Source organism: Erinaceus europaeus, chromosome 2 (assembly GCF_950295315.1).
Source record: "Erinaceus europaeus chromosome 2, mEriEur2.1, whole genome shotgun sequence".
Lineage (NCBI taxonomy): Eukaryota > Metazoa > Chordata > Mammalia > Eulipotyphla > Erinaceidae > Erinaceus > Erinaceus europaeus.
The window spans coordinates 142,547,651-142,575,436 of NC_080163.1; the positions used below are offsets into that span (position 1 = coordinate 142,547,651).

The window sequence follows — 27,786 nt, forward strand, 5'->3', positions numbered from 1 at the left end:
ATAGAGATAAAAAAGTCTGTACTTTTCTCATATTTGGGAGCTATTCTCTGCCCTGATCCAGCTTGCTAGTCCTTTTTCCAACTATGACACTTTCTCCTGAGACAATATCTTGGGTTCACCGGAATGTTAGCTGTCAGGCTCAGGCAAAAATTAATGAAATCACGGGCCCCTTGGGATATACCTAAAATAGATCTACTAGATTTTTCCAAAACAGAGACCCTAAATCTTCATCTGCTTTATTTCTTAACTCTTTTTCAGCTATCAGGTTCCAAATGCTACTATGATGCTAACCTGATTTCCCTGGGCAAAGGACCCCACCAATGTTTCTTGGAGCCCCGCCCCACTAAGGAGAGAGAGAGAGACAGGCCAGGAATATGGATCAACCTTCTAATGCCCATGTTCAGTGGGGAATCAGTTACAGAAACCTGACCTTCCACACCCCATATGACCCTCGGTCCATAATCCCAGAGGGAGGCTTTCAAGGGAGGGGATGGGATACGGAGTTCTGGTGGTTGGACCTGTACCCCATGGTCTTGCCAATATTTCCATTTTATAAATTAAAAAAGTCTGCCAAGAGTAGTGTAATCACACAGAAACAGAGCCCCCAAAGCAAAATAATTAATAAAAGCTCTCATTTAAGTCATCTTATCTCTATGTTATAATAGCCTATGAAGATTGGGAGCTTTTCCACTCGTATTTGCTCAGTTCTAGGCATACGGAAACTTCCTCTTGGAGATGAACTGTTTGGTTGTGGGAAAATTCATGAAACATTTTGCATAGAAAAAAATATGCCATAACTTTTCTGACAACCCAATAGATTTGGGCCAAAGTTGTACTAGCAGACATGCCTTTTGAAGTGTCCCAATTTGATACTCCAAGTGTGCCTTGAGTGATTTTCTTATGCCAGGAGCTTTTGATTTCACCAATTATACATAAACCTGATGGGGACTTTGAAAGTTTTAAATACTGTAACTATTATCACAGCATGTAGGAACCTAACAAGGCTGTGAGGTACATGTCCTTGTCATTCATCATCACCTACCTCATCACTGCCATTCCTTTGCAGATGGAGAGACTCAGGCTCACAAAGATGAAGGAGGTTGATCCAGATCCCACTGTTAATAAGCACAGGAGACAGAATTCACAACCAGGTCTTCTGACTCCAAACCCAACACTTTGTAGAGAAGAACATCTGTATCTGTTTTTAACATTTTATGGAGACAGATGAAATGCCATATGGTTAATACTTTGAAGAAAAATGTGAAACAAAGTTTGCATTTTAAGAGAAGGGCAAAGATGTCATTCTTTTTTATCTTGATTATAAGGTATGTGCTTGATTATAAGTATGTGCACTATCAAAAACTACCAGTTATAAGGAAATCCAGGCAGTAGGCATTAGATGTAAGCCAGATTACTGATTTTCTATGTTTAATGAGAGTAAGTGGTTTTAACATTTTCACTTCTTCTTCTTCTTCTTCTAGCGTTTGCCCTTCTTCCATAGCCAGTCAACAGCGTCAGGTTGAAAGCTGTCAGGAGCTGCTTGTTGCTGGCTTTGAAAGTGACTGGGATCCATGTGGATTCAGTCGGCTAGGAAGGATCGTCAGTTTCCCCAATGAATGGGTACTCACGGGATGCACCACGAGAAGGTCGATCCAATGCATCCCAACATTTTCACTAAATCCTTACAACAACCTAGTATAGGCAGTACTGTGTTGGAACTTCTTCATCTTGAGAAGTAAGTGATTTGCCCAAGATCAAAGAGATAAACATGGTCAAATCAAAAGCCAGTTCTTAGAACTGGCTAACTGTAGAGCTCAAATTCTAAGTTCTGATGACATGATTTTCTTACTTTCTTCGGATGAACTATGAATCCTAAGTAGCATTTCACGTTAGAGATCCATCTTTGTTTCACTGGTAGCATGTGAAGAGAGGAGCCTGTCTCTGCCTGGGGGATAGTACAGGACTTCTAGGTGTCAATGTGATAGTGGCATGAGAAATCCCAAGAAGAGGTACAGTTCTCCTAGATATTTCATCTCTGGTTTATCTTTAGAATGTTATGGCTCCTCTTAAACTGGGGATAGACAGATAGCTGCCCTCACACCCTAAATAGACTCTTTCTGCTAAGATGCACCTTACCCACCTTGGTACTTACCTAAATTCAGACAGATTCTGTTGAATGCACGAATCATTCTGACTCCTAATACTACTAAGCATTAAGCTTACATTCTCCAGCTCTTGTCTTACTTTATTCTTGTGAAAATACCACCTATATATTACTTTTGAAAAGTGCAAGAAAATATGCATGATGTTAATATTTATTAAAATTTCTCATTAAGAGGGTAAATGAATAATCATTACTTTAAAAAGTGGCTAAGAAAGTGGTTCCATCTAAACCCAAATGAGATCACCTTCAAAAAAGGGTCCTTGGGGGTCTCATGAAATTTTTTAGAACAAACTATTCTGGAGATGGATGGCCACCCTCTTTATGAATGGGATTTCAGAATTGCTAGGTTAATAATGACTTCATTGATATTCCAGTACTAGGGATTACTACTCTGGCTTTGGTTCTAATTCCCCTACTCCATGATCTATAATAATGAGCTCTTAGATGGCTCATAACTTGTGCACTCATAAGAAGGTGAGTAGACCTATGCAGTATACTCATAGGAATGTGAAGGAACTCATCAGGACATATTAGCAAGAATTAAATAGCACTATGAGGGCTCCTAGGAGGAGGGATACTCACATGAGGGAAAAATATTGTCATTTAAATTCTTGGAGGAGGATTATTCAATAGCACTAAAAATACTCAGTCTGACACAAGATTTAATGGTAAAGAGACTACATAAAGAAAAATTCTACCTAGACTAAAAATTAGACTTTCCTGAACTGATTATCAACTTTATCACTAGATATAATCAAGTGATCTGTCTATGTGGGATACATATATAGGTGAATTTTTTTGAGATACATCAAAAAATGTGTTATACATCATTGCCACTTTTTGCCACCAGGTTTATTGTTGCGTCTTAGTGCCTGCATGACTCTGCTATTTCTGGCGGACATTTTTGTTTGTTTGTTTTCCTGTTCAATAAAGGGTGAGAGAAACAGAAGGAGCAAATGTGCAGCATTGGTTGGGAATATTTCTCCCCTGAAGGTGAGGCCTGGGGGCTTGAACTCAAGCTATTACATGGTAATGTCTGTGTGCTCTATTGGGTGAGCCACTACCTGGTCCCTAAATCACTAATCTTATCTATGCCTAAAGACTAATGTCAGTGAAACATATCTGATGTCTGATTAATAATGGTCCTAAAGCAGGAGGGAGAACAAGGCATAAAAATGACTTGCAAAGGGACCTGGAGATGGCTTACTCAGAGTGCACACTTAGTCATACCTGAAGACCCAGATTTGAACCTCAAGCCATCACATGGGAACATCACACAAAATAAAAAGCTTTATGAGTGGTAGGAGATTTTCTCTTTCTGTTTCTGTCATGATTTCTTGCCCTTTAACTGAAGAAACATATAATCCTCTGGGAACAGTAAAATTGTGTAGGCATAAAGCCCCAGCAACAACCCTAGCAGGAAAAGAAAAGTTTTTATATCCACGATTGATATTGTCCAAAGTCCTAATGTATTTTTCTTAGTGCTTACTTGACTGCTCTCACTGTCTTGATGGGTTATCTTTTACCAAGTTGGAACTCGAGAGGAACTTCCATTTCTACCAACTAGATACATGGTCATCACTGCTCTATTATCAGTGTAGCTTCTATTTCTACCCCTTGCTTAAAGGAAAGAAAGGCCTAACAAGGTATAATAGGTGTACTTAAAGTACATATATGTAGCCATCCATCAATCCTTCTGGGAACATGTAGCATTCTTAGGTGACCTGCCATGATCATCAGTGTGACTGTGGCAAAATTAGTTACCCTTTGTAAAATGATAAATCTGCTGAATTAGCCCCTAAAGTCATTCCTTCTTCAAGTGTATCATTATACAATGTAAACTATAGGCTTAGTGTGGAATAAATAATAAAGTTTGTATTTCCTAATGAATAGGCCTTTATATCTATATTTAGAGAGTAACAAAAGTGGTAACTTAAGGCAACAGCCAAAGTCACTTGACTAAATGGAACATTATCATTTCAAAAAAAAAAAAAAAAGAGCCAATGGTAAATTTTGCTCATATTTAGGAAAGGGGAGAATTTCCCAGATTGAGGAGGAGGGCTCCTGGAAGAAATGGCTAGAAATCTTTTGTATAAATTTAAACAATGATAGAAGTATTGTAAGAGAACATCCCAGACATAGTGTAGAAAGCATAATAGCTATAAAATGATGAGTACTCAAGCAGGTAAAGAATAAACATGGTAGGGAGTTGGGCAGTAACACAGAGGGTTAAGCACACGTGGCACAAAGTGTAAGGACTGGCATAAAGATCCCGATTTGAGCTCCCCACCTACAGGGGAGTCGCTTCACAAGAGGTGAAGCAGGTCTGCAGGTGTCTGTCTTCCCCTCCTCTCTCCATTTCTCTCTGGCCTATCCAACAATGACAACAACAATAAAACAACTAGGGCAACAAAAGGAAATAAATAAATATTAAAAAAAAATAAATATGGTGTTCTGTCTTGTGTGAGTTATGTGGTCAGATATTAGATATCTTTGAATGCCAGGCTGAGTATATAAGACCTTCCAATCAAGGCAATAGAAAATCTTTGACGGTTGATCAGGGTGTCATTAATAACCTCTTGGGGGTGGGTAGCCTGACATCTAGAAGGGACATGGACAGATTGTATGGGGCAAAAAGAGAAAACAGAGAAATCAGATGGGAATGTCTTATTCCAATTCAGATATATTTCTGCTAAGGAAAAAAAAAACACCAACTCCCAACAAACTGCTTTTTATTATGACACATAAGCCATAAAAGTAGTGATGTATATAAAAGCAGTTCAGGATGTTTTTAGTGGCTTTATGAAATAAAAACAGCAGTAGATAGTTAAAATTGGAATGCCCTACATCAGGTTATAACCATCTGAGTTTGGGAACTTGCAGCAGCAATGCAATCAGATTTTTATAGCTCTACCCTGTTCTTTTCACTCTGATAACTGAACTGTGAGTGAGTGAGAATGGAAAACCCTGCAAATCAGTGCCATTAAACAGCAAAGATGAGGCTTTGGATTTCAGTGACCATAGCAGTTACCAGTTTGATAAAAGAACCATTATCTTCCCAAATCATCAATACATGTGCTGTGAATATGACTAAAAAGACAACTTGTGAAGTCTGGTTCCCTAACACTATAAAATACCCAGTAGGAAGCATTCATACCTGACATTTAGACATCTGTGACTTCATTCTGTGTTCATCAGAATTAAGAGAAGGATGTTGTTCACAAATTTCATGCTTGTAGATACTGAAGTCCAGAGTAGTTGAGAAGCTTATTCAAGGTCCTAGGAGTGCAGACATGGTTCCATCTGGAAATAGGTGGAAATGGATTCAAAGTCTTGTGTCTTACCTTCCATGAAAATTTTCATTAACTGTGATCTTTTCTTCACCAGTTGCTGAAGATCCAGTATCTTTTGATCTGCCACTGTGCGTCTCAGGCTAGTGTTTCATTTCATTTGTTCACCTGGAGATGAGATAGAGTCTAGTTGAGACAGTTTAAAAAAATACTCCTTCCTGTTCATTAGCAGAGTTATCTGCCTGGAATCTTTTATTGGTTGGGGAGAGAGACACCTCTAGTGATTATTCAGTTGGATGAAGAGTGCTTTGCTCAAGGTAATTGATTTGCTTGATACAGTATATTCAGAAGATAACAGATGTGGACTTTAATTACATGATACACAATATAAAGGCTTTCTTTGTTTTTTCCCCTTACTCCACTCTAGTTTGGATTGAAAGAAAAGAAGAAAAAGTTATTTGAATGTACAACATTTGTGCAGCTAATTAATTTGTATTGATACCCTCATGGACCAAGGAGGACTCTGAGGTCTGGAATGGTCATTTTTATCATGCATAAAAGGCAAATCACAGATGGACATTAACCCAGGTTGGGTTAATGCTCATTCTGACCCTCGAATGACAATAAGATCTTACTTCATAAATTTACTATACACACGCACACAGGAAGGTTTGATTTAGTACTTTTCAGTATGGAAGGAAACATTTTTGTCTCAGCATGTGTTATGGTAGTAGAAAAACTAATTAAGTTCAAGTTATCCACCATTTGGAGCACCTTCAAGAAGCAATAAAAAAGGGAAATATGAGAATGGAAGGTTTGGAATGAAAAGTATAGGTATCATCATCTGCCAGTCTTTTACTCTTTAAACTCATTTACCTGAACTCTATTACTCACACTGAATCCTTACAGTATATGTTATTTCCATTTTACAAAGGAAAAAAATTGGGAGTTGGTGGAATTATGTCATCTCCTAGTCACTGTAGAGATGGCAGACCTGAAAACTGAACGCATGTCTGACTCACACCAAGAACCATTTATTTTCTAACCCCCTAAGCTACTTTCAACATGATTTTCCCACTTTTTGAGTAATGATAAAAAAAATAGCATTTGGGTCATAAACCAAGAATATGCCTTTTCTTCCCCACCCTCAGTGCCTAAATTGTGGGAAGAAACAGGGACTTGTGAAATTCCTATTATTCCCTTGAGGACTGTAGCTAGTAATGCTTCCTGATTGGATACACAATACCAAAAGTGCTCAGTTTCACCTTCCACATTTCCTCAGCCACAAAAGCCATTCATTGCTGCCAGAGTACCAACATAGTTGTTCCCTTGTTCCAAGCCTGAGAAATCCCCTCAGGATCTTACTTTGCATGCAGGGGGGCCATGGCAAGTTTTGGAGGTATGAATGTTGTTGTTGTCTGAAAAGTATGCCACGTCTGTGTGTAATGACTACCACCTACATGTTCAGCTAACTGCTACTTATTGTGACATAATTTACCCACTTTAAGAATAAAAGGTATTCTGATGTGGGCATAGGTACAGAAGAAAGTATACTTTACCCCCCCTGAAGGCACCTAGACAACAATATCATCATTACACTTATTGCTAGTAGCTAATACTCAAAGTTCCAGACACTATGGAGCTGCTTAAAATGTGAAAAAATACACTGTTCTTCATCAACCTCCTAAATCTGGTGAGAAATACAGATGTACAGATGGTTTTAGACATTCTGAGAGAGGGAAAGCTGAGCATACAAGACAGAGCAAAGAGTGGTTTCTTAGAGGAGACATCTTAATTGAATCTAGAAGAAGAAGAGTATTGCAGGTGGAGAAACAGGTGAACTTGTTCTTTTAGAAGATGAAATATACAGAGTGATGATATTAAGATGGAGATAGGCTGCTTTTGACTTCAGTATTCCTTATAAGATGACCAGTTAACAAAAGAGAAATTCTTGGAACTTGAAAGAGATAAGCACAGAGACCCAAATGGATTGCAAAGGAAGGGGGTGGGTGGGTGGTGGTTTACCTGACTGAGTGCATGTTACAATGCACAATGACCCAGGTTCGAGTCCCTGGTCCCCAACTACCGGGAGAAAGCTTCAGAAGTGGTGAGGCAGTATTGCAGGTGTTTCTCTCCTTTTCTAACACTTCCTCCCTCTTGATTTCTGGGTTTTTCTATCCAATAAATAAATAATTAAAAAAGAAGAAGGTTAAGAGGAGTGGCTACACTCACACTGTAAGCCTCCTTTGTAGTGTGGCATTGCATGAGTTTCTAAGAGCCTGTGATTTCCCCAGTAGGAAAAATAAAACTGAGACTGGACATGTAGCAGCCAACCCATACCACTGCATAATGGTTAGTGGGGAGGGTGGAGAACTGGATATCAATGCAAGCAATTTGACATTGAGACAGATCAGATAGTGACACAGAAAGAAAAGGATTGGATTTAGCAACCACCACTGACTTAATCAGGCTGAATTCCTACTTCCATTGGCAGCCAAGTAGAAGAGGCATGGCTTATGTGTAAAGTCAGAATAGTGACCCGATATGAGCAGGAAACTTGGTAAAGCACAGGTCTGCCAGACCATGGGCTCCAAGTAAGTTGTCATACTGGCTTTGGAGCCGGTCCCTCTGGACAGGAGACCTAACTTGTAGCTTCACCTACCCAAGTGTAGCTCCCAGACCTCTCTAACCAGGAAACCGCACTAATAGATCATCTGGGTAGCTTCCCTATAACACTCAAAGAAAATGGCCAATGATTGTCCATGACTGTAGGTCTAAGTCAGTAGTCCCATCTCTTTATGGAGCTTGCTATATAATTAGGCCTGATTTGGTCCCCAAACAAAATCTTGGCCAGTCCTGAGGCCCGTTCAGCAACTCATATAAACAGGGAAGGTCATCTGTAGCCCCACCTGAGAGCTAAATGTAGCCCAGGAAACCTACCTAGAGCTGCCTGGAATCTTCATGGCCCATCCTGAAATTCCAGATACAAGAACAAAAGCTGACATAGTGACTCTGACCTTCTACAGAGTCAAGTCAGTTTAGACTTGATTGTCTAACAAGATTTTTAAGAGAATTGGGGCAAGAGTAGCAACCCAGCCCAGTTTGGGAAATTAATTCATATATATCCATATGAATTCATGCTGAATACAACTCTTAATATGCCCAACCACGGAATCTAACCAGAGCACATGGGAGACACTACTGACTAGACAAATAAATGGAGACCTGAAGCCAGGAAATAATTTACCCAATAGAGAATGCACTTTAGCATATTTGACCCAGGTTTGAGACCCTATGACCACATGGGAGAAGCATGTCTCATCCTCCTCCCTCTCATCCCTCTGACTTATCTTCTCTATCTGAAATTAAAAGCATCCAATAGCACAGCTATATACAAGATACTGGATACTGTCCAGCAAACCATAACAAAGGGACTTTTCAAAGTTAACCCAATTAACAAATAATGTGATGATAACATTAACTATCGATTGTCTTTTTGAACCCTAAGACAGCAGGAACCTCACATCTCCACTATAGAGCCCCTACTTCCCCCAGTCCTGGAACCCTTGGATAGGGCCCACTTTCCCATATGCATCTACCAATCCAAACCAAATAATATTGCATCCGCCGATCACAACCTAACCAACGCAACGATTGCCACCTCAACATGCTTCACCTCAGACTGTGTCCAGAGACTTCACGTGTGGAATGACAACCCTTCAGCTTCATTACTCGGGTGAGACCTTTCCTTTTATAGTACACTCTAATTTCATCTCAGGTAGTTCACTTTCTAACAAAGTCCCATAACCTAGATATACACCAGTTTCTGTGAGAGAGAGCTTATGTTCACACGTACCCATAAACTACTGCAAAATATATACCTGAAGTCAAAAGTACACTAGAGTTTGCAGTGAGTACCTCCCTAACACTTCCTCTCCACTATTCCAAGCTTGGGATCCATGGTTGCTCAACAAATTGTTTGGCTTCATATGTTAACTCTCTTTTCAATCACCAGGTTCCAGATGCCACCAGGATGCTGGCCAGGCTTCCCTGGATTGAAGACCCCACCAATATGTCCTGGAGCTCAGCTTCCCCAGAGACACACCTTACTAGGGAAAGATAGAGGCAGACTGGGAGTATGGACCGACCAGTCAACGCCCATGTTCAGCGGGGAAGCAATTACAGAAGCCAGACCTTCTACCTTCTGCAACCCTCAACGACCCTGGGTCCATGCTCCCAGAGGGCTAGAGAATGGGAACGCTATCATGGGAGGGGGTGGGTTATGGAGATTGGGTGGTGGGAATTGTGTGGAGTTGTACCCCTCCTACCTTATGTTTTTGTTCATTAATCCTTTCTTAAATAAAAAATTTTAAAAAAAAGAAAGAAAAGAAAAAGAATCTGCATGGAATAGTGAAAATGTGTAGGTACAGGGTTCCAGTGTACTAGAAAAAGGAAGAAAAATGGGGTGGTGGTGGTGGCACACCTGGTTGAGTGGACATGTTACAATGCACAAGGACCCAGAATTGAGTCTCCGGTCCCCATCTGCAGGGGGAACACTTCGCAAGTGGAGAAGCAGTGTTGTAGCCATCTCTCTGTCTCTCTTCCTTCCTATCTTCTCCTCCCCCCTTGATTTCCAACTGTCTGTATCCAATATATAAATAAAGATAATAAAGTTTTTAAAAAAGAAATGAACTATGTATTAATTGTCAGGCAAAGAATTTAGTGTAAACTTTTTGGAGAAGTTTAGTAAACTAGAAGAATAAAAAGTCAACTGAAAATTAGGAGAATAGTGCATACATATAAAATAGAATCATAAAAATAAGACAAACAGAATTAATGAATACAGGGGTTAGCCTGACATTTCTAATAGAAAATTTTAACAACAACTTGAGCAGTACAGAATAAATTATCATCAGGACTGGGCAGTGGTATATCAGAGTGAGAATATACATTACTATGTGTGAAGATCTAGGTTCAAGTCCCTGATCACCACCTACAGGGATAAAACTTTACAAGTGGTGGAGCAGTGCTGCAAGTAGCTCTTTTTCTTTCTCCCTACTTCTGCCTATCAGAAAAGAAGGGAAGTGTGGCCATAGAGTAGTGGCAGCTGTGTTTTGCTCTCTCTGATCAACTATGAAAAGCAATGAAAATAATCTGGAAACAACACAATACAGTTAGGATCTCTTCAAAAACTCAACAAGCCACAGATGAGTGCAAACCTATGCAGCTCATGGACAGAAAGGGGGTGAGTATGAGATTTCCAGGACTAAAAACCAGTGCTCAGAGATGGCAGGTACTGAATTAGATTGGCAGCTGAGACACACCACTTCTGGGCCTGAATTTTAGCAACAAAAAGACCACTGGAAAGGACAACAGCAACAACAAAAAAATCAATAACAAAAAAACTCTGGTGGTGGAAACAATGTGGAATTATACCTCTCTTGGCATGTAATTTTGTAAATCAATATTAAAGTACTAATAAAGTTAGAAAAGAAGATTTAAAAATTAATAAAAGCCAACCAAATGTAAAAAAAATAAAAAAAGAATTATTATTACAGTTGTCTTTGTGAGGTGGGAGGGTTGGGATACAGAACCTTGCTGGTAGGTATGGTGTGGAACTATACCTTGTAATCTTACAGTCTTGTAACAAACTATGAATAACACATTAAAATAAACAAAAAAGTTAAGAAAATTAAAAAGAAAAGAAAGATGAAAGGCTGCTGGAAATAATAGAGACATGCAGGCAAAGTGGCCTTCCTAGTCTCAGAGATAATCCTGGTGGTAAAAAGAAGAAAAAAAGAAAAGAAATAATTACATAGAGCAGGGCACTTGAAATTATCTAGTTAAAAGAGTAGAAAAAATGGGAGTGAGTTAAAATGTCCATGGAATTCTTAAGGCTGGAAAGAGACAGAATATATATATATAAAGAGAGAGACTGAAAAGTCCCTACCCCTATGGGGTAACACAGACTTTTAAGGCCCAATAAACAGCATAGGGACATCTTAAGATACACTAGAATTGTTAAACTAAATATTAGAATACAAATATGTACACACACACACACACACACACAGATATAGTAATGGTGATATGTAAATCAGTTACAACTCTTTAGTTTAAAAGTTAAAACTCATCCAGGGAGATAACAATAGTTTTGAATGACTTTCATGCCAGAAGCTAAGAGGTCCCAGATTACATCTCCCTAGCATCAATACAAGCCACAGCTGAGTAGTGCACTGAATAAAAATTAATCAACTAATTACTTCAAAATAACCACAACCATAAACTTATAAAAATGGCTTGTAAAAAAGTTTCAGTTGTCTATGAGAAAAAGACAGGCTTTTAGTGAACAGATTATTAAAAAAAATGATTCAAGCATCATTCAAAAATAATAATGGTAAGGAATGGGGCAAAAGGTCATTATGTAGTGACAAAAGAAAATATAACAATCCTAAATATGTGTGCACCCAACACTGGAATACTGAAATGTATGAAGCAAATATTAATAAACATAAAGATGGTATTAATGACAATATAATAGTTGGAGACTTAAATATTCAGTACCAAATAATAGATAAATCACTCAGAATCAGTAAGAGAAAATTTGAACAATCTTACAAGTCAAATGGACCTAACAGTCATATGTAGACATTAAACAGAATACACATTTTGTTACATTCTAAATGCACAGTTTTCAAGCACATACAGACCTTTTCCTAAGAGCATATGTTGCCATAAAATACATCAGAGCAAACTGAAGGAAAAAAATTCTCAACAAAACACTAGTAATCTAAATTCAGCTGCCCACTAAGGGGACTGTATATCATGACCAACTGGGATTCGTTCATGAGAAGCAAAGTTACAGTCTATGCAAATCACATTAATAGAATATAAGGTAAAATCATGCTTATTCCAGAAGATATAAACCATCTAACAAATCTCAACATAATTTATTATTTAAAAAAAAAACTCAACAAAGTAGTTATAGAAGGAAAATACTTCAAAATAATAAATACCATATATGGGAATCTCAGAGCCAACATCATTATTAGTGCTGATGCTTTTCCATAATTATCAAGCACAAGAAAGAGGGGCCAGGTAGTGAGTTACCTGGTAGAGCACACACATCACTATGCTCAAGTACCTGAGTCCATGCCCCTAGTCCCCTCCTACAAGGGGAGTCTTCACTAATGGTGTGCCACTTCTAGACCCTCTATGTCTTTCTATCTAAATAAAAGAGTAGGTCTGGCTTTACCCCTAAAAGTAAAATGGTGCATGAATGAAGGTCTGGCTCCACAAAACAAACAAAAATAAATAATTCTTGATGGTTTGGAGGACACCCTGGAGACATATGGTGGTAAGGAAACTGCTGTTATCTTCCAATCTGAGGAAAAACAGACAGACTTGCTCTATCAGAAAGGTGAGTGTGGAAACAGATGGAGTTGTTGAGGCCCAAAAATAGTTGGATCTGGGGAGCTGAGTTTGTACTCCTTGGGAAAGGGATTGTTCTTCTAGTCAATGTGGGAATCTGTATAATAAACAGGCTGCAGTATACTTTAGAGGCTGAAGCCAGAGGCTGAAGGTATCCCTGAGCACCATGGGACTTTTCCTTTTGGAAACAGGAACATATGAAAGTCAGGAATCTGACCTCTGGCCCTGGGTGGTCAAAGGCCTGTGGAATATACTTGTTAAAATGTCAGCAGCCATTGCTTCCATGGGAAACATCTCTTTTTTCTCAGGCCCTGGCATGTGTGTGTGCCTCAGGAGGGAGCTAAGGGGTCATGGGTGCTGCCAGAGTCCTCACCCCCTGCTGTCCTTGAGTCTGCAATATGGAAGCTCACTACTTCAGGATGGATGTCAGAGCTGAGTGTCACTAAATGAGCCCACCAGATGCATGAACAGAGCAGATCCTTTCTGTCCAAGTGAGAGGCCTGCCATGGTGCTGAATGGCAGGAATGACAGGATACCAGGCTTATGTTGCACATGTGCCATCTACTTGGCATTGTGCTAAGCTCTAGGCCTAGAGTATCTTATTTAAGCCAGGTGACTTTATAAGGTAAATGCAGATTCTTGGGGGGGTGTGGTAATGGAGGGAGGGGGTAAGGTAACAAGCCTAAAGTCATAGAGTTAGGAATAGAAAAGTTTGGAAGAGTCCATTTTTTATGGAATGTGTCTGCAACTCTTTCTGACTTATTGAAACATTTGACCTGTCTAAACATTCCAGCTGAAGAAGAGTTTTGAGTCTACTCTCTCCATAGAGGACTTTTGCCAAAACCTGAGATACCTTTGATTGCTTCAAGTTCTAAGTGGATCCTTGCTACTAAGATCCACTAGATCAAGGAATAGATGGTATGAACACCCTACACTATATGGGGTGGCTTTCTAGAGCAAAGAATTATTTAGTTCCTGACTAATAAACCGTGACTCTGACTAGAGCAAAACAAACATTCAGTCAACAGTTGCAGATATGGGATGACCATTTACCTACACACTCTTGTCTTCCTTTCTTCTACATTCAGTTGTCTTTTCAGATGTACCCTTCATCCTAAATAGTCATAGTCATCGTCATCATCATCATAATAATTATTATTATTACTACAACTTTCCCCTGAATTTTATATCAATTTCTGTTGGTCAGTGTATCTTTTACTTGGAAAGGAAATTTTACTAAGTATCCAAATGAAAAAAAAAATTTTTTTTCATTTGGATACTTAGCTAAGGTGTTCCTTCTAAGACAGTTGTGTATATTTTGCTATTTAAAAGTCATGTTTAAGCTGGAAAGTTTATGGACAGTATTGACCCTGAAGGAGAGAGAGAGAGAGAGAGAGAGGCTGTGTATATGGTGTTGTTGTAGACACCCTAAGGAAATCAGCACGATCTCAGAGAAAACAATTAGGACCATGTGGTTTTTCATTCACCACTGTTTTCAGAAGCGCTGCCAAAATATTTGAGATGAAGACAAAGGGGTCATTCATGCCCAGCAGCCCACACTGGGGAAAACAGAGGCCTCTGGATGGAGAAAGGGAGGCACACTGAAGGCTCCCATTGGCAGGGCTTTATTAGTGGGCAAACACAATTTAGAGTGTCAATGAGGGGGCCAAATGCTGCTGCTGGTCAGACAGGAATCCTCCTAGGTAGCCCTTTTTGTGCCTGGAGAGCCTGGCATTGCAGGGCTCCCCACCTAATTAATGTCTTTCTGAATGTTCAAAGCCCACATGGAATCTCTGTGACTATTTAATTATGGCTGGGTTGCTTTTGTCTGAAGACAGAAAAGTGTCTGCTAGTCAAATGTGGTACTATGGGGGAGCTTTACAAAGTCTCCTAATGAGCTGGTTGGCCTATGTTTCTTTCATGTAATGAATTGTCAATTTGCCCCGAAAACTGACCCCTGGAAGTAGCAACCTATTGAGCACAGGAACATCTTGAGGTAATGAGATTCTCATCAATACAGTGATTCAACCATAGACAGAAGAGTCTCTGGGCATGGAAACACAGAGAATTCAAGAAAGAAGCAGAGAAAGAAAAGGAAAAGAGAAATTAGCTGGGATTAAACTGTCTCCAGATCTAGGACATAAAGCTTATACAAAAACAAAAGCTATGTTAAAAGTTAACAAAGACACCAAAAAGCTTGTGCTACAATGCTGAGCTAAATGTTTTACTAAATGATTAATTGCTTGCACAAATGAAATAATCTTGTTGTTCCAAGGTCCAGAGGATACATAGGTAAAGAACACATATTTTAACATCAATCCCCATTGGTGTTGCAACAGTTCCTCCATGAATGTAAATTAGGGATCAAATGCTTATTTGGGACTGTTTTCTGATTATGAAATGAATTTTTGGCTTCATGGGACCAATGTCCTTTTTTCCCCCCTCTTTCATATACTCTTGTTTTATACAGTGTAAACTTCAAGGAAGGTATTTGGGAAACAGTAATTCTGAGGTCTTAGAAAAAAATATAAGCCAGAGAAAACTATTGTTATTTTTTCCCTTTGAGATGATTACTGGGTAAGTACTGAGTTGTAACAACTTGGAAATAACCCCAAATATAAAAATCCTAAACAAAGAACGATAGAGCCCAGGGTAACATTTAAACAGAGGGTATTTCCTCGCCTTTTTATTCAAAGTAAAGTGGCTCAGCAGGATGTATACAAAGTGAGGCTTAATGATGAGAAGTTCAGAAGTTTGCACAAGAGTTCCTGTTCTGCACATGACTTGCAAGGTGCCTTTGAAGAATGGCATCCTCTCTGAACCCCCCTTGCCTCTGATAGAGAAGGAAAACAGTCATATGACCCCACAATAACATTCTGGTTATTTAAAAAAAATTTTATTTATAAAAAGGAAACACTGACTAAACCATAGGATAAGAGGGGTATAACTTCGCATAATTCCCACCACCTGAACTCTGTATCCCATCCCCTCCCCTGATGTAAGATTTTATTTATGTATATGCTACTTCAAGATTGGATGACCCTACAACATAAACTATTTTGTTTTCATCTTTTTATGTCTATTTTGTTTTCAAACATTCAACCTTTGATCATGCAAACCCTCTACCATAACATGCCACTATGAACATCATGTTTATTTGATATTAACTAGTTATATTTGAAAAAATAGGAATGCAATTTTAATTAATATTCACACAGTCACTATCATTTTATATATAATCATAACCAAAATGTAACATGAAATTTAATAAAGGATTCGGTACCAAGATAGAAGAATTAAGAGTTGGTGCATTTTTGTTCCTTTTTTTTTTAATCATTTTATTGGAGTAGGGGTAATGGTTTACAGTACAGTTGTTGATACAGAGGCACCATCTCCACATGATAGGTGTTACAAAATACTCTCACCTTTAACCTGGGTCCCTCCCTTTCCACCATCATAAACCAGGATTCCAGTGTCCTCCAGCCTCTCCCCTTCCCCCCTTCCCCAGAGTCCTTTGCTTTCGTGCCATACCCCAAACTCAGTCCAAGTTCTACTTTGTATTATCCCTTTCTCCCCCTTTTTGTTCTTTATTATATTTATTTATTGGATAGAGACAGCCAGAAATCTAGGAGGGAAGGGTAGATAGAGAGGAAGAGAGACAGAGAGATACCTGTGGACCTATTTCACTTGTGAAGCTTTCCCCATGCAGATGGGGATCAGGGGCTTGAACATGTGTCCTTGTACACTATAACATGCACTCAGCCAAGTACACCACCACCTGGAATTCTTCTTTTTTACACTCCACAGATGAGTGAGATCATCTGATATTCACTTCCTTTTTTGTTTCTTTCCTTCCTGTCTCTCCATTCCTTACTCCTTCCCTTTTAATATTTATGTGGTTTGCATATATTGCTATATCTCACAATAGAAAATGAGAGATTCTCTAATCAGTTATTTCAAAATTAGTACTAAATGTCAAGGAAGAGATGAAAGTATCAAATACATTCCAACAACAGGAAGGGTGGAACATCAGAGGAAGTTACACAGAAGAAATGATTGAGTTAGATTAGAGTTTAGATTAGAGTTTCAAAAGAACAAAAAAAGTCATCTGAGACGCAGACCTAGAAACTTCTTATAGTTCTAGGGAACTGAAAGAAGGGCATGTATAAACCCATGGTAGAGAATGAGGCAAAAGAAGTTAGTGAGATGTCTGATCAGGAATCTCTCATGAGGTGTTTGGATTTGATTTGTGGTTTTCAGGAAACCTAAAGATCTTTTTTTTAATAATCAGTCTGCCTCTCTCTCTCTCTCTCTCTCTCTCTCTCTGTGTCTCTCTCTCTTTCGGAGGCCAGAGGCTTGGACAGAATCCTTGCAAATGGTAATGTGTTGCTCAACCAGGTGAGCTACTGTCAGACTCTGAAACCTGAATAGTTTTCACTAAGTATTAATGACAGTTTGGCTACTTCTCACCCCCATTTAATTAATTAATTAATTAATTAATTAATTTTGCCAACAGGGTTATCACTGGGGCTTGGTGTTTGCATTAAGAATCCACTGCACTTAAAGCAGAGACAAATCAATGGGACTACATCAAACTGAAAAAAGCTTCTGCACAGCCAAAGAAATTATCACACAAAGAGATACCTCACATAATGGGAGAAGATCTTCAAATGCCATACATCAGACAAGAGACTAATCACCAAAATATACAAAGAGCTCAGCAAACTTAACAACAAAAAAACAAATTACCCCTTTTAAAAATGAGCAGTGGATATGAACAGAACATTCACTACAGAAGAGATCCAAAAGGCTAACACACACATGATGAATTGCTCCAGGTCACTGATTGTCAGAGAAATGCAAATAAAGACAACATTGAGATACCAGCTCATCCCTATGAGAATGGCATACATCAAAATGTACAGCAGCAACAAATGCTGGAGAGGCTGTGGGGACAGAGGAGCACTTCTGCACTGCTGGTGGGAATGTAAATTGGTCCAGCCTCTGTGGAGAGCTGTCAGGAGAACTCTCACAAGGCTAGACATGGACCTTCCATATGGCCCAATAATTCCTCTCGTGGGGATATACCCCAAGGACTACATAACACCCAACCAAAAAGATATGTGTAAACCTATGTTCATAGCAGCACAATTCATAATAGCTAAAACCTGGAAGCAACCCAGGTGCCCAACAGATGAGTGGCTGAGAAAGCTGTGGTATATATACGCAATGGAATACTATGCAGCTATTAAGAACAATGAACCCACCTTCACTGACCCATCTTGGATGGAGCTAGAAGAAATTATGTTAAGTGAGCTAAGTCAGAAAGATAAAGATGAATATGGGATGATCCCATTCATAAATAAAAGTTGAGAAAGAAGAACAGAAAGGGAAACTAAAAGCAGGATTTGACTGAATTTGGAGTAGGGCACCCAAGTAAAAACCCTGTGGTGAGGGTGAGGGTGGATGTTCAGTTTCCCTGGGCTGGGCGGGGTGGTGGTAGATGGGATGGATGGGACACAGTCTTTTTATGGTGTTAATGGTGTTTATGTACACTCCTATTAATTTGTAGTCAAATAAATCACTATTTAATTAATATGAGGGGGGAAATTGATTGTATGTCTCAAACTTTGCTGGGAAATTGTGCAGATGCAGTCACATCTGCCATGTTATCCCTTCAGGCTATTGCTAGTTCCCTTGAGAGTTGAGACATTCTTGGAGCACCTGTTCCACCATGTTGTGCCCTCAGGGCATTGTCAATTCCCTGCGATAGTTGGAGCGCTTTGTTTACTTCTCTCCCTTCCCATCCCCGCAGAGCTATTATCCTATCCTGGAGTGCTTTGTTTACTCCTCCCCCTTCCCATTGTCCTATCCCCAAGTGCCTTCTTTCCTAGCCTCCCATAAAAGCCCTTCCATCCCTTGCTCTCTTGCCCGCTTTTCACCTCAGTGATTAGACGCAGAAAAGGGTGCAGTGTGAGGCGGCCATTTTTGCTACCTCCATGTGGCCTGAACTGCTGTGCTCTCACCCAACTCTGAGGTGTCACATGAATAAAGAATTCTTTTCCCTCTCCACTCTGGATCTCCTCTCTCTCTCCTCCGCATCACAGCCTGACATCTGGCACCCTAAACAGGGACCGACCCACCCAGATGCAGGTAAGTATACAGCCGCTTGACTCTCTGCGGCCTTGTGTTCCTCTCCACCATGGGAGACCTCTATGAAGAGGCTTCCCAAACCCTCTACTCTTCTCTCATGAGACAGCTTTTCTATCTCAGAGACGTTTTACTCGGGGCCACACCATAGATCCTCTTGACCATGTTCGCAGCTTTCAGGGTATATATAGGGCACCCTCCCAAAAAGTTAAGGGACCTTGAGGCTGAGATACAAGAGTTAAGGGATATTGTCTTGGCTCTTACTCACACTAAGCCCTCTGCATTTTGCCCCAACAATTACATTTTGGCAGACACGTGTTCGCTTCTCTGGCTGCTGCTGCCACTCCTCGGGCGGCTTCCACTTTCGTGACTCCTCCCCCCATTGCTCCCTTGCTATCAAAGCAAGTCCACACTTTCCCAGTAAATGTGGCCCCCAATAGACAAAACCCTCAAGCATGGCATCCATACTCCTCCAAGGATCTTAAAAAATGTGAAAGGTAGTTAAGGAGGATGAAGTTCATGCCCCATGGACCAAGTCCATTTTACGAGACTTTCTCCAGAACCTTAATACTCCCTAAGATTGGAGGGATGTAGCTCATGCTACACTCCCAGGCCCTCTATTCCTGCAATGGGATGAATTTTCGTGATGAATGCTTACAGCAATCCCGGAGAAATAGTTAGAATCAGCTGGAATGGAATTTCGATGCACTGTTTGGAATGGGTGATTTTGAAACCGGGATTCAGCAGGCAGAGGCCAAGTTTTCAGCTGGTTATTTTGAACAGGTAAGCATCTGTGCATCCCAAGCATGGGAGAGGTTAACACCACCCAAGGCAGTGGCCTCAGCCCCCATTCTCTTCCTTCACCAAGAACGCAATGAATCCCTAGCTAGCTTCATTACCAGGGTCCAGTCAAGCTAGAGAGAAAGATTTATAATCCTGACGCTCGTTTTCTCCTCTTGTGTTCTATTGTCTGGTATGGCAGGATTCCGGATTTCTGGCAGGCATGCCTCAGTCTTAAACACGAACACCCAGATGCCTGGATTTTAGCTACACAGGAACTTAGACCAGGCTCTTATGAGGCACCCACTATGACATAGGCCTATGCAGCTACCCCATGTAAGCAAAAGGGGGCTTGCTTTCAGTGTGGTCGCCAAGGGTATTGGCGTAACCAATGTCTACAAAATAAGTTGCGACCCCACCTCCAGTCAGGGCAACCCTGCCTCCAGTCAGGGAGCCAGAGACCACAAACACCTTGTCCTAGATGCCAGAAAGGCTTTCATTGGAGGATAGATTGTTGTTCCAAGTTTTATAAAAATAGCATGCCCCTGAATGGCACTAATCCACAGCCTGAGATTTTGTGGACCTCTCCTGCTTTAGACAAGGTCACCCTACTATGACAGTAAGGATTGGTAATATTCCTTTTAAGTGTTTGATTGACACAGGGGCAGAAAAGACGATTTTAAGGCAAGCAGAGGCTCCCCAGAGTTGGAAACTCCTCCCAGGACCCCATTTACACGGTATTGGAGGGTTGATCCAAGGCTTTCTCACATGAGCTTCGCTTATGTGGGAAGACCCAGAAGGGACTACAGGACACTTTTGTCCCACGGTAGCTGATATTAGCACCAACCTATTGGGCAGAGATCTGCTGGAGTCTCTTGATGTTATACTATCCACAGATGCCTCCGCAGAGTGTAACACCCACTCCTACGAGACTTCTAGATCACCTACTTTGGACTGAGACTTATATCACACTTGCTGATATACCTTTTGGACACTACACAATTTTCCAGCAGCTTCCTTCCCTTCACGCTGCTGGTTTTTCAAAGACTGACCTGGAGTAATTCATGGACTTTGCAGACTGTTGCCTTGAGGACTATACAATGCCAAATAGCCCCTCCACTTGGCAGGCCATACCCTCCCACCTGCAGGTCCTGTCCTTTGAGGCAGGAAATTCCCTTCCCTCATTACTAGGTCCTGCCCCCAGAGGCAGGAGATGCTCCTAGAGACAGGAAACACCCCCTTGCCTAATAGCCTTCCCTTGGCCTCACACTGGCTCTTACTGCTCCCCTACTTGTCCCTTCCTGTTTTGTTATATCATTCAGGTTTATGCCCAAAAGGTTTCTGCTCAGCCCTACACTGCTATTACTCTGTCACAGATGGAGTCTTTTGCAGACATTGACCCATCTTAATGCGATGACTAGATAGAATGATGGGGAAAGATGTAGAAATATTGTGAGGAGATGGTGGAGCCTGGCAGAGCTTAACCTATGAGATGAGTCCCTCCAGGTAAGTCTCTCTTTTTACAGAGGGGATGAGCACAGGGGGAACACATAAATCTCACAAGGTTGGTGGCCATGTAAGTCTTCCCTCCCCCACAAAAACATCCTACATCTTCCCACCTGAGCATGGCATACCTTAAAAACATTTAAGCCTACTCCACTCTAAATTTCCTATACTGTGGCCATTAGATATAAGGAAAGGGGAAGATGCTGGGAAATTGTGCAGATGCAGTCACATCTGCCATGTTATCCCCTCAGGCTATTGCTAGTTTCTGCAAGAGTTGGGACATTCTCGGAGTGCCTGTTCCGCCATGTTGTGCCCTCAGGGCATTGTCAATTCCCCGCGATAGTTGGAGCGCTTTGTTTACTCCTCCACCTTTCCATCCCCGCGAGAGCTATTATCCTATCCTGGAGTGCTTTGTTTACTCCTCCCCCTTCCCATTATCCTATCCCCGAGTGCCTTGTTTCCTAGCCTCCCATAAAATCCCTTCTTCTTCCACCCCTCGCTCTCTTGCCTGCTTTTCACCTCGGTGATTAGACGCAGAAAAGGGTGCAGCGCGAGGTGGCCATTTTTGCTAGCTCCACGTGGCCTGAACTGCTGTGCTCTCACCCAACTCTGAGGTGTCGCACCAATAAAGAATTGTGTTCCCTTTCCGCTCCAGATCTCCCCTCTCTCTCTCTCCTCCATGTCGCAGTCTGACAAAACTTTTTAAAGAAAATACTGAGTCTTTTTAATACATAGACTGAGTCTTTGATATGTTGACTCTCTCAGAAGCCTAGACCAGGGTAAACAGAAGCAACAGGTAGCACAGCTATATACAAATAATGTCAAAGAACATAAATTATGGTGATGTTGTGTATGATACAGCAAATCCTAACAAAGGGATTTTTCAAAGTTAACCCAAGTGCCAAATAATGTGATTATAGCAATAACTAATTATTGTCTTCTTAACCCTAAGACAGCAGGAACCTTCCACTTCCTCAATAGAAACCTGAAAATTTTAAGAACAATGATGTGATCCAATCGGCATCTTGGGAAAAAAAAAATCTGTTATCTACTGGAGATGTGACTGTAATAGGGATACCTAATCGAAATATGATGACTAGGATGCTAAGCAAGAAAATATTTAAAAAGAGTGCCCCTCTTATCTTATGGTCTTGTCAATATGTCCACTTTATAAATAAAAAAAATTAGGAAAAGAATGCATCTGAATATGTCAGATGAGATAGAATTTCTATATTCATGGTTAAAGCAGAACAGAAGAGTTTCTTGTTCATTCTTACTTCAAGATTTGATACAAAGTTAATCATATGAACTCTATGAACATTATTTTTCTCATGTATAGGTCAACAATTTCATGTAATTCATTCTTAGATACAACTGTGTTAAGGACTGACCACACCTCCCTCACTTGCTGGAGAACTTTGCAGGTAAATACTTAATTTGTTCATTGATTTGTGTTTACAGATGAGACAACATTTGAAGACAATGAAAACGTTGGAAAGCTTCCTTTTCTTGTTTTTGTGTAAGATGCAAGAGGTTCATAACTGAATGAGATCATAGCAGGTCAAGTAAGGAATGCATTTTAATGGGTCAGTCACCCTGAAAGTTTATAAACTTACTACCATAAAATTTTTGTATCATTTCCCAATTGAATTTCTAATTGGAAATGTCAGATAATATGAAATAACACCGTGGTTGTAACTCTCAATGTTATGAGGATTTTTCCCACAGGAAATTCCTCAACTCTATTATTTACCTTGGGCTTTATTTACTTTTCCTTTATATTTTGATAGGGAAGTGGGAAGGGACTTAGAATAACCAATGTTCATAACTCTGCAGACTCAGCTCCTACACACAGTGCTCAAGTACAAGTTTTAACCAGTGAGTTTGCTCTTCTAGAATCAAATCTTGCTATAATTTGAATCGGAAGATCAACAGGCCATACCCTGGTGCCTAACCTGCCCCTGAGTCAGCAGTGCCACTGAGTCATAGCCACATCACTGCATTATATTGTTTCTGACACAATCTGATCTGAAGAACTGGTTAGAGTAACTTGGAAATGAGTCAGGATTCAAAAAGCTCAACAAGTGATACTGATATCTAGAGTGTTCTGTTTGGTTAGGGAAAGTGGAGCATGTCTCAGCTTGACTTAAGTTATCCCAACTATAGTGTGCCAGCCTTGGAGCTAGTTCTGTTGCTCTCTCCAGTCAGGAAAGTTAATGCGTAGTTCTTACTATACCTTTCAACCCTGTCTGACTAGTAAGTATGACCTGAACCCTAGGGAAACTGTGCGACCCAGCAGCAATCATGTGGGTAATGTGCTAGGGAAACTGACTTGTGGTTCCAACCATACCTGAATATAGTGTCTAACTTGACCTGGCCAGGAAAATCTAGCCAGAGCCCATCTTGAAACCCACATTATAGTGAAATTTGAATAAAACAAGGCACATCCCTATCTGCAGAGCTAAGATGGTGACTCATCAGGCTAGAAAACTAAGTGCATACTTATGTCTAATAGGAACCTGAGGTGGGAACTCAGCTATCCTTGGGTCTATATGGTAGGAGAGAAACTGATTTACAGCCAGGCTCACTGCTGAATGCAGCCTTCAGCTTGCCAGATCAGAGAAGGTAACCTGAGCATACACGGAGAGCAGTCTGGAGAACTCTCAGAGTGCTAGAAGTTAAACTATCCTATGACCCTGCAATTCCTCTCCTTGGTATATATCCTAAGGAACCAAACATGCACATCCAAAAATATTTGTGTATACCTATGTTAATAGCAGCACAATTTGTAATAGCCAAAACCTGGAAGCAACCCAGGTGAGTGACCGAGTAAGTTGTGGTATATTTACATACAATGGAATACTACTCAGGTATTAAAAATGGTGATTTCACTGTTTTCAGCCCAACTTGGATGGAGCTTGAAGGAATCATGTTACGTGAGATAAGCCAGAAACAAAAGAATGAATATGGGATGATCTCACTCACAGAAGTTGAAAGAAGATCAGAAGGAAAAACACTAAGCAGAACTTGGAATGGAGTTGGTGTACTGCACCAAAGTAAAAGACTCTGGTGTGTGGGGGTGGTTAGTTCTTGGAACATGATGGCAGAGGACCTAGTGAAGGTTGAATTGTTATGTGGAAAACTGGGAAGTGTTATACATGCAAAAACTATTGTGTTTTACTGTTAACTGTAAACCATGAATCCACCAATGAAGAACTTTAAAAAAAATGCTAAAGGGAGTTCGTAAAGCAGAAGTAAAAGGAAAGGCATTAATATAAACCATTTGAAGATAGACTACACCTGGCAACTGTAATGGAATGGTAACATTTAGCTCACCTGGATAGTGCACCTGCTTAATGCATGCACAACCCAAGTATGAGTCTGACCCCCCCCACACACACCATAATGGGGGAAGTTTTAATGCTGTGGTATCTTTCCCTCTTTTACTATCTCTTCATTTTATTTACTTATTAATTTATTTTGGGTAGAGAGAGATTGAGGAGAAGGGGAAGATAGGGAGAGAAACAAAGATACCTACAGCACTATTTCACTACATAGGAAGCTTCTCCCTACACATGGGTCCAGAGGATTTGAACCCAGGTCCTTAAGCACTGTAATGTGTGTGCTTTACCAGGTATATTACTGCCCTGGTCACAGCTCTTTTTATAACTGAAAGATATGGCTCAGAATTGTGCAACCCAAGTGATGGTATAAGAAAAGAAAGAAAGGGGGAGTCGGGCGGTAGCACAGTGGGTTAAGCACATGTGGCGCGAAGTGCAAGGACCAGCATAAGGATCTGGGTTTAAGCCCCTGGCTCTCCACCTACAGGGGGGTCACTTCACAGGCAGTGAAATAGGTCTGCAGGTGTCTCTCTTTCTCTCCTCCTCTCTGTCTTCCCCATCTCTCTCCATTTCTCTCTGTCCTATCCAACAATGACGACATCAATAACAACAATAACTACTTTGTTTCTCTTCCTCTCTATCTTCCCCTCCTTATTCAATTTCTCTCTGTCTCTATGCAATTATAAATAGATAAAATATTTTAAAAAGAGAATATGTGAACAATATAAAGCTGAACAAAACAAAGTTGTTTATTTTAAAAGATACATGCACAAAACAGCCTGCATTCCTGATACTATGGCCTATTTACATAATCACTGTTTTGCCTGAAAGATCCCCACCCATTCCATTCCTTTGATCTATCTTCTTTCTACCTTGAGACCCGCCCTGACTGCAGGGTAACATTAATCCCACCAGTCAAAACCCTCTCAACAGTTGCTAAGGAAGTTTCTACCTTCCCAGCCCGCTTTTGCCCTTCCCCACCCCCTTTCCTAGCCATTTCCATTTCCGACTTGCCACTTCCAGTTCTATCCTATAAAAGTGTTGTCTCTCTGATTAGTAAAGACATTGCATTACCACTCCACCACGAGTTCAAGACTATCCCAGGCTGGCTCCAGTCGAGTTCTCTCCAACCCAGAGAATATGCGCCTGGGAAGAGGCACCCCCCACACTAGCCCAGCAGGTTCGAGCCCCCGGCTCCCCAACTGCAGGGGAGTCACTTCACAAGTGGTGAAGCAGGTCTGCAGGTGTCTACCTCTCCCTCTCTCTGTATTCCCTTCCTCTCTAATTTTTCTCTGTCCTGTCCAATAACAACATCAACAACAACTAAAATAATAAAAAGTAAGATAAAAAATGTTTCAATTCAGTTAAAAATAATAAAAGAACTCATATAAGTCAATAGCAAAAATACCCAGATAATCCAACTTAAAAGTGAACATGGACCTGTTCCTTAACAAAAATGAAAATCTGACCAAATTTAAATGAAATTTAAAATTTTAATCCATCAGTCATTGAGTTGAGGAAATAAATACCAGTGGATTTCATGGCATACAGAGGAGTTTATGCTACAGTAAGAAAACTCATACAAAATTCTTCAAAAGCTTAAAGAGATAAACACTTCTTGCTCATAAAGGAAAAAAGGAATATAAGAGGGGTATGGGGTACCCGTTTTTCTTTGTTGAAGGAGGAGGACAGCTTGTTAGAGGGTGAGATATACTGACACCTATTTAGGGGGAAATATGGAATTGTACCCCTACAAAAATAATTTTTATATCAGTGTTTTCTAAATAAAGAGATAAAAAATCACATATCCCACAAGGATTTTAAGAAGTCACTTTACATATTCTAACAAAAAAAGATCACCAGTCATATTGTCATCAAATGCAATTCACAAAAAATATGACCCAACTCCTATATTAAGGACTCTATTAAATACAAAACCACAAAATATGGGTAAGTATGCGAATAAACGTTTTCTCAGGGAAGATGGCAAAACAGGTACAGGAAATGGTGCTCAGGACCATAAATCAAATCAAAACCACACTGCATATCACCTAATACCCATTGGAATGGCTAGCATCAAAATGATAAGAGGTGAATCCTAGAAAGGATGTGCAGAAAATGGAACGTCCAACAACTCCTTACAACTAGTGGTGGTGAAAATTGATAAAGTCGTTATGAAAACATGGAAGTTCTCCATAAAATAAAAGTAGGCCTGCTACATGACTCATTAATTACAATTTTGAACACAGACCCTTAGGTCTAATCAAAGAGGTACCTCCACCCTAGTGTTTATTGCAGCATTATTTTCAATAGCCAAGATTTAGAATCAATAAAAGTGTCAACTTATGGAAAATGGATAAAGGCAATCTGATAGGTAATATGCACAATTGACTGCTATTCATCTCCAAAGGAGGAAACTCTATCATTTTCCACAAAATGGATCTTGAGAGAGAAATGCCACACAGAAAAAGATATGCAGTGTGTATTATCTTATATACATATGGAATCTAAATCAAATACAAAAGCAGAGGCACCAGACTCATGCATAAGTAGAATAAATCTGTGACTAACTGAGTTGGAGGCATGATGAAGGTAGTCCAAAAGAAAAAAAAAATCCACCTGAAAGAGAACTATCAGGGATTTAATGCACAACATGATGAGTATAGTTAACACTGCCATCAGCTAGCAAAAAACTATATTTTGTATTTCCAAAACTTAGAAACTCATATAAATATGCTGAAACAATATTTTTTGTGATGGGCCAGCTGTAGCATACGTGGTAAAGTGTGAAGATTAGGATTCAAAGCCGGGTCCTCCCCTTCAGGCAATAAGCTTTACTAGCAGAGCAGCAATGCTGCAGGTGTCTCTCTTCTCTCTCTCACTGGCTCTGCCTCTCTCTCCTTTCCTTGATCAAAGATAAAATATGACTACTAGGAGTGGTAAAGTCATCAAGGTACCAAGTCCCATGGTATGATAGCCCTAGAGACAAAAATAAAGTGATTAAGATAAAAATAAAATTGTTGTTGTGTGAGTGAAAATATGTGGGTGATATTGTATGTGGATACCTATATTCTGTGTGCTTAGAAGTAGCAAGTAAGGGGATCATGAGAAATACTGCCATTCT

At 40.2% G+C, this 27,786-nt stretch overlaps 1 long non-coding RNA gene across 1 annotated transcript in view; it reads left to right on the forward strand.

Annotated features, from left to right (window-relative positions):
- The window catches only part of LOC132536759 (uncharacterized), a 127,271-nt gene that overhangs the window by 88,214 nt on the left and 11,271 nt on the right, over positions 1–27,786 (forward strand). The window lies entirely within an intron of this gene.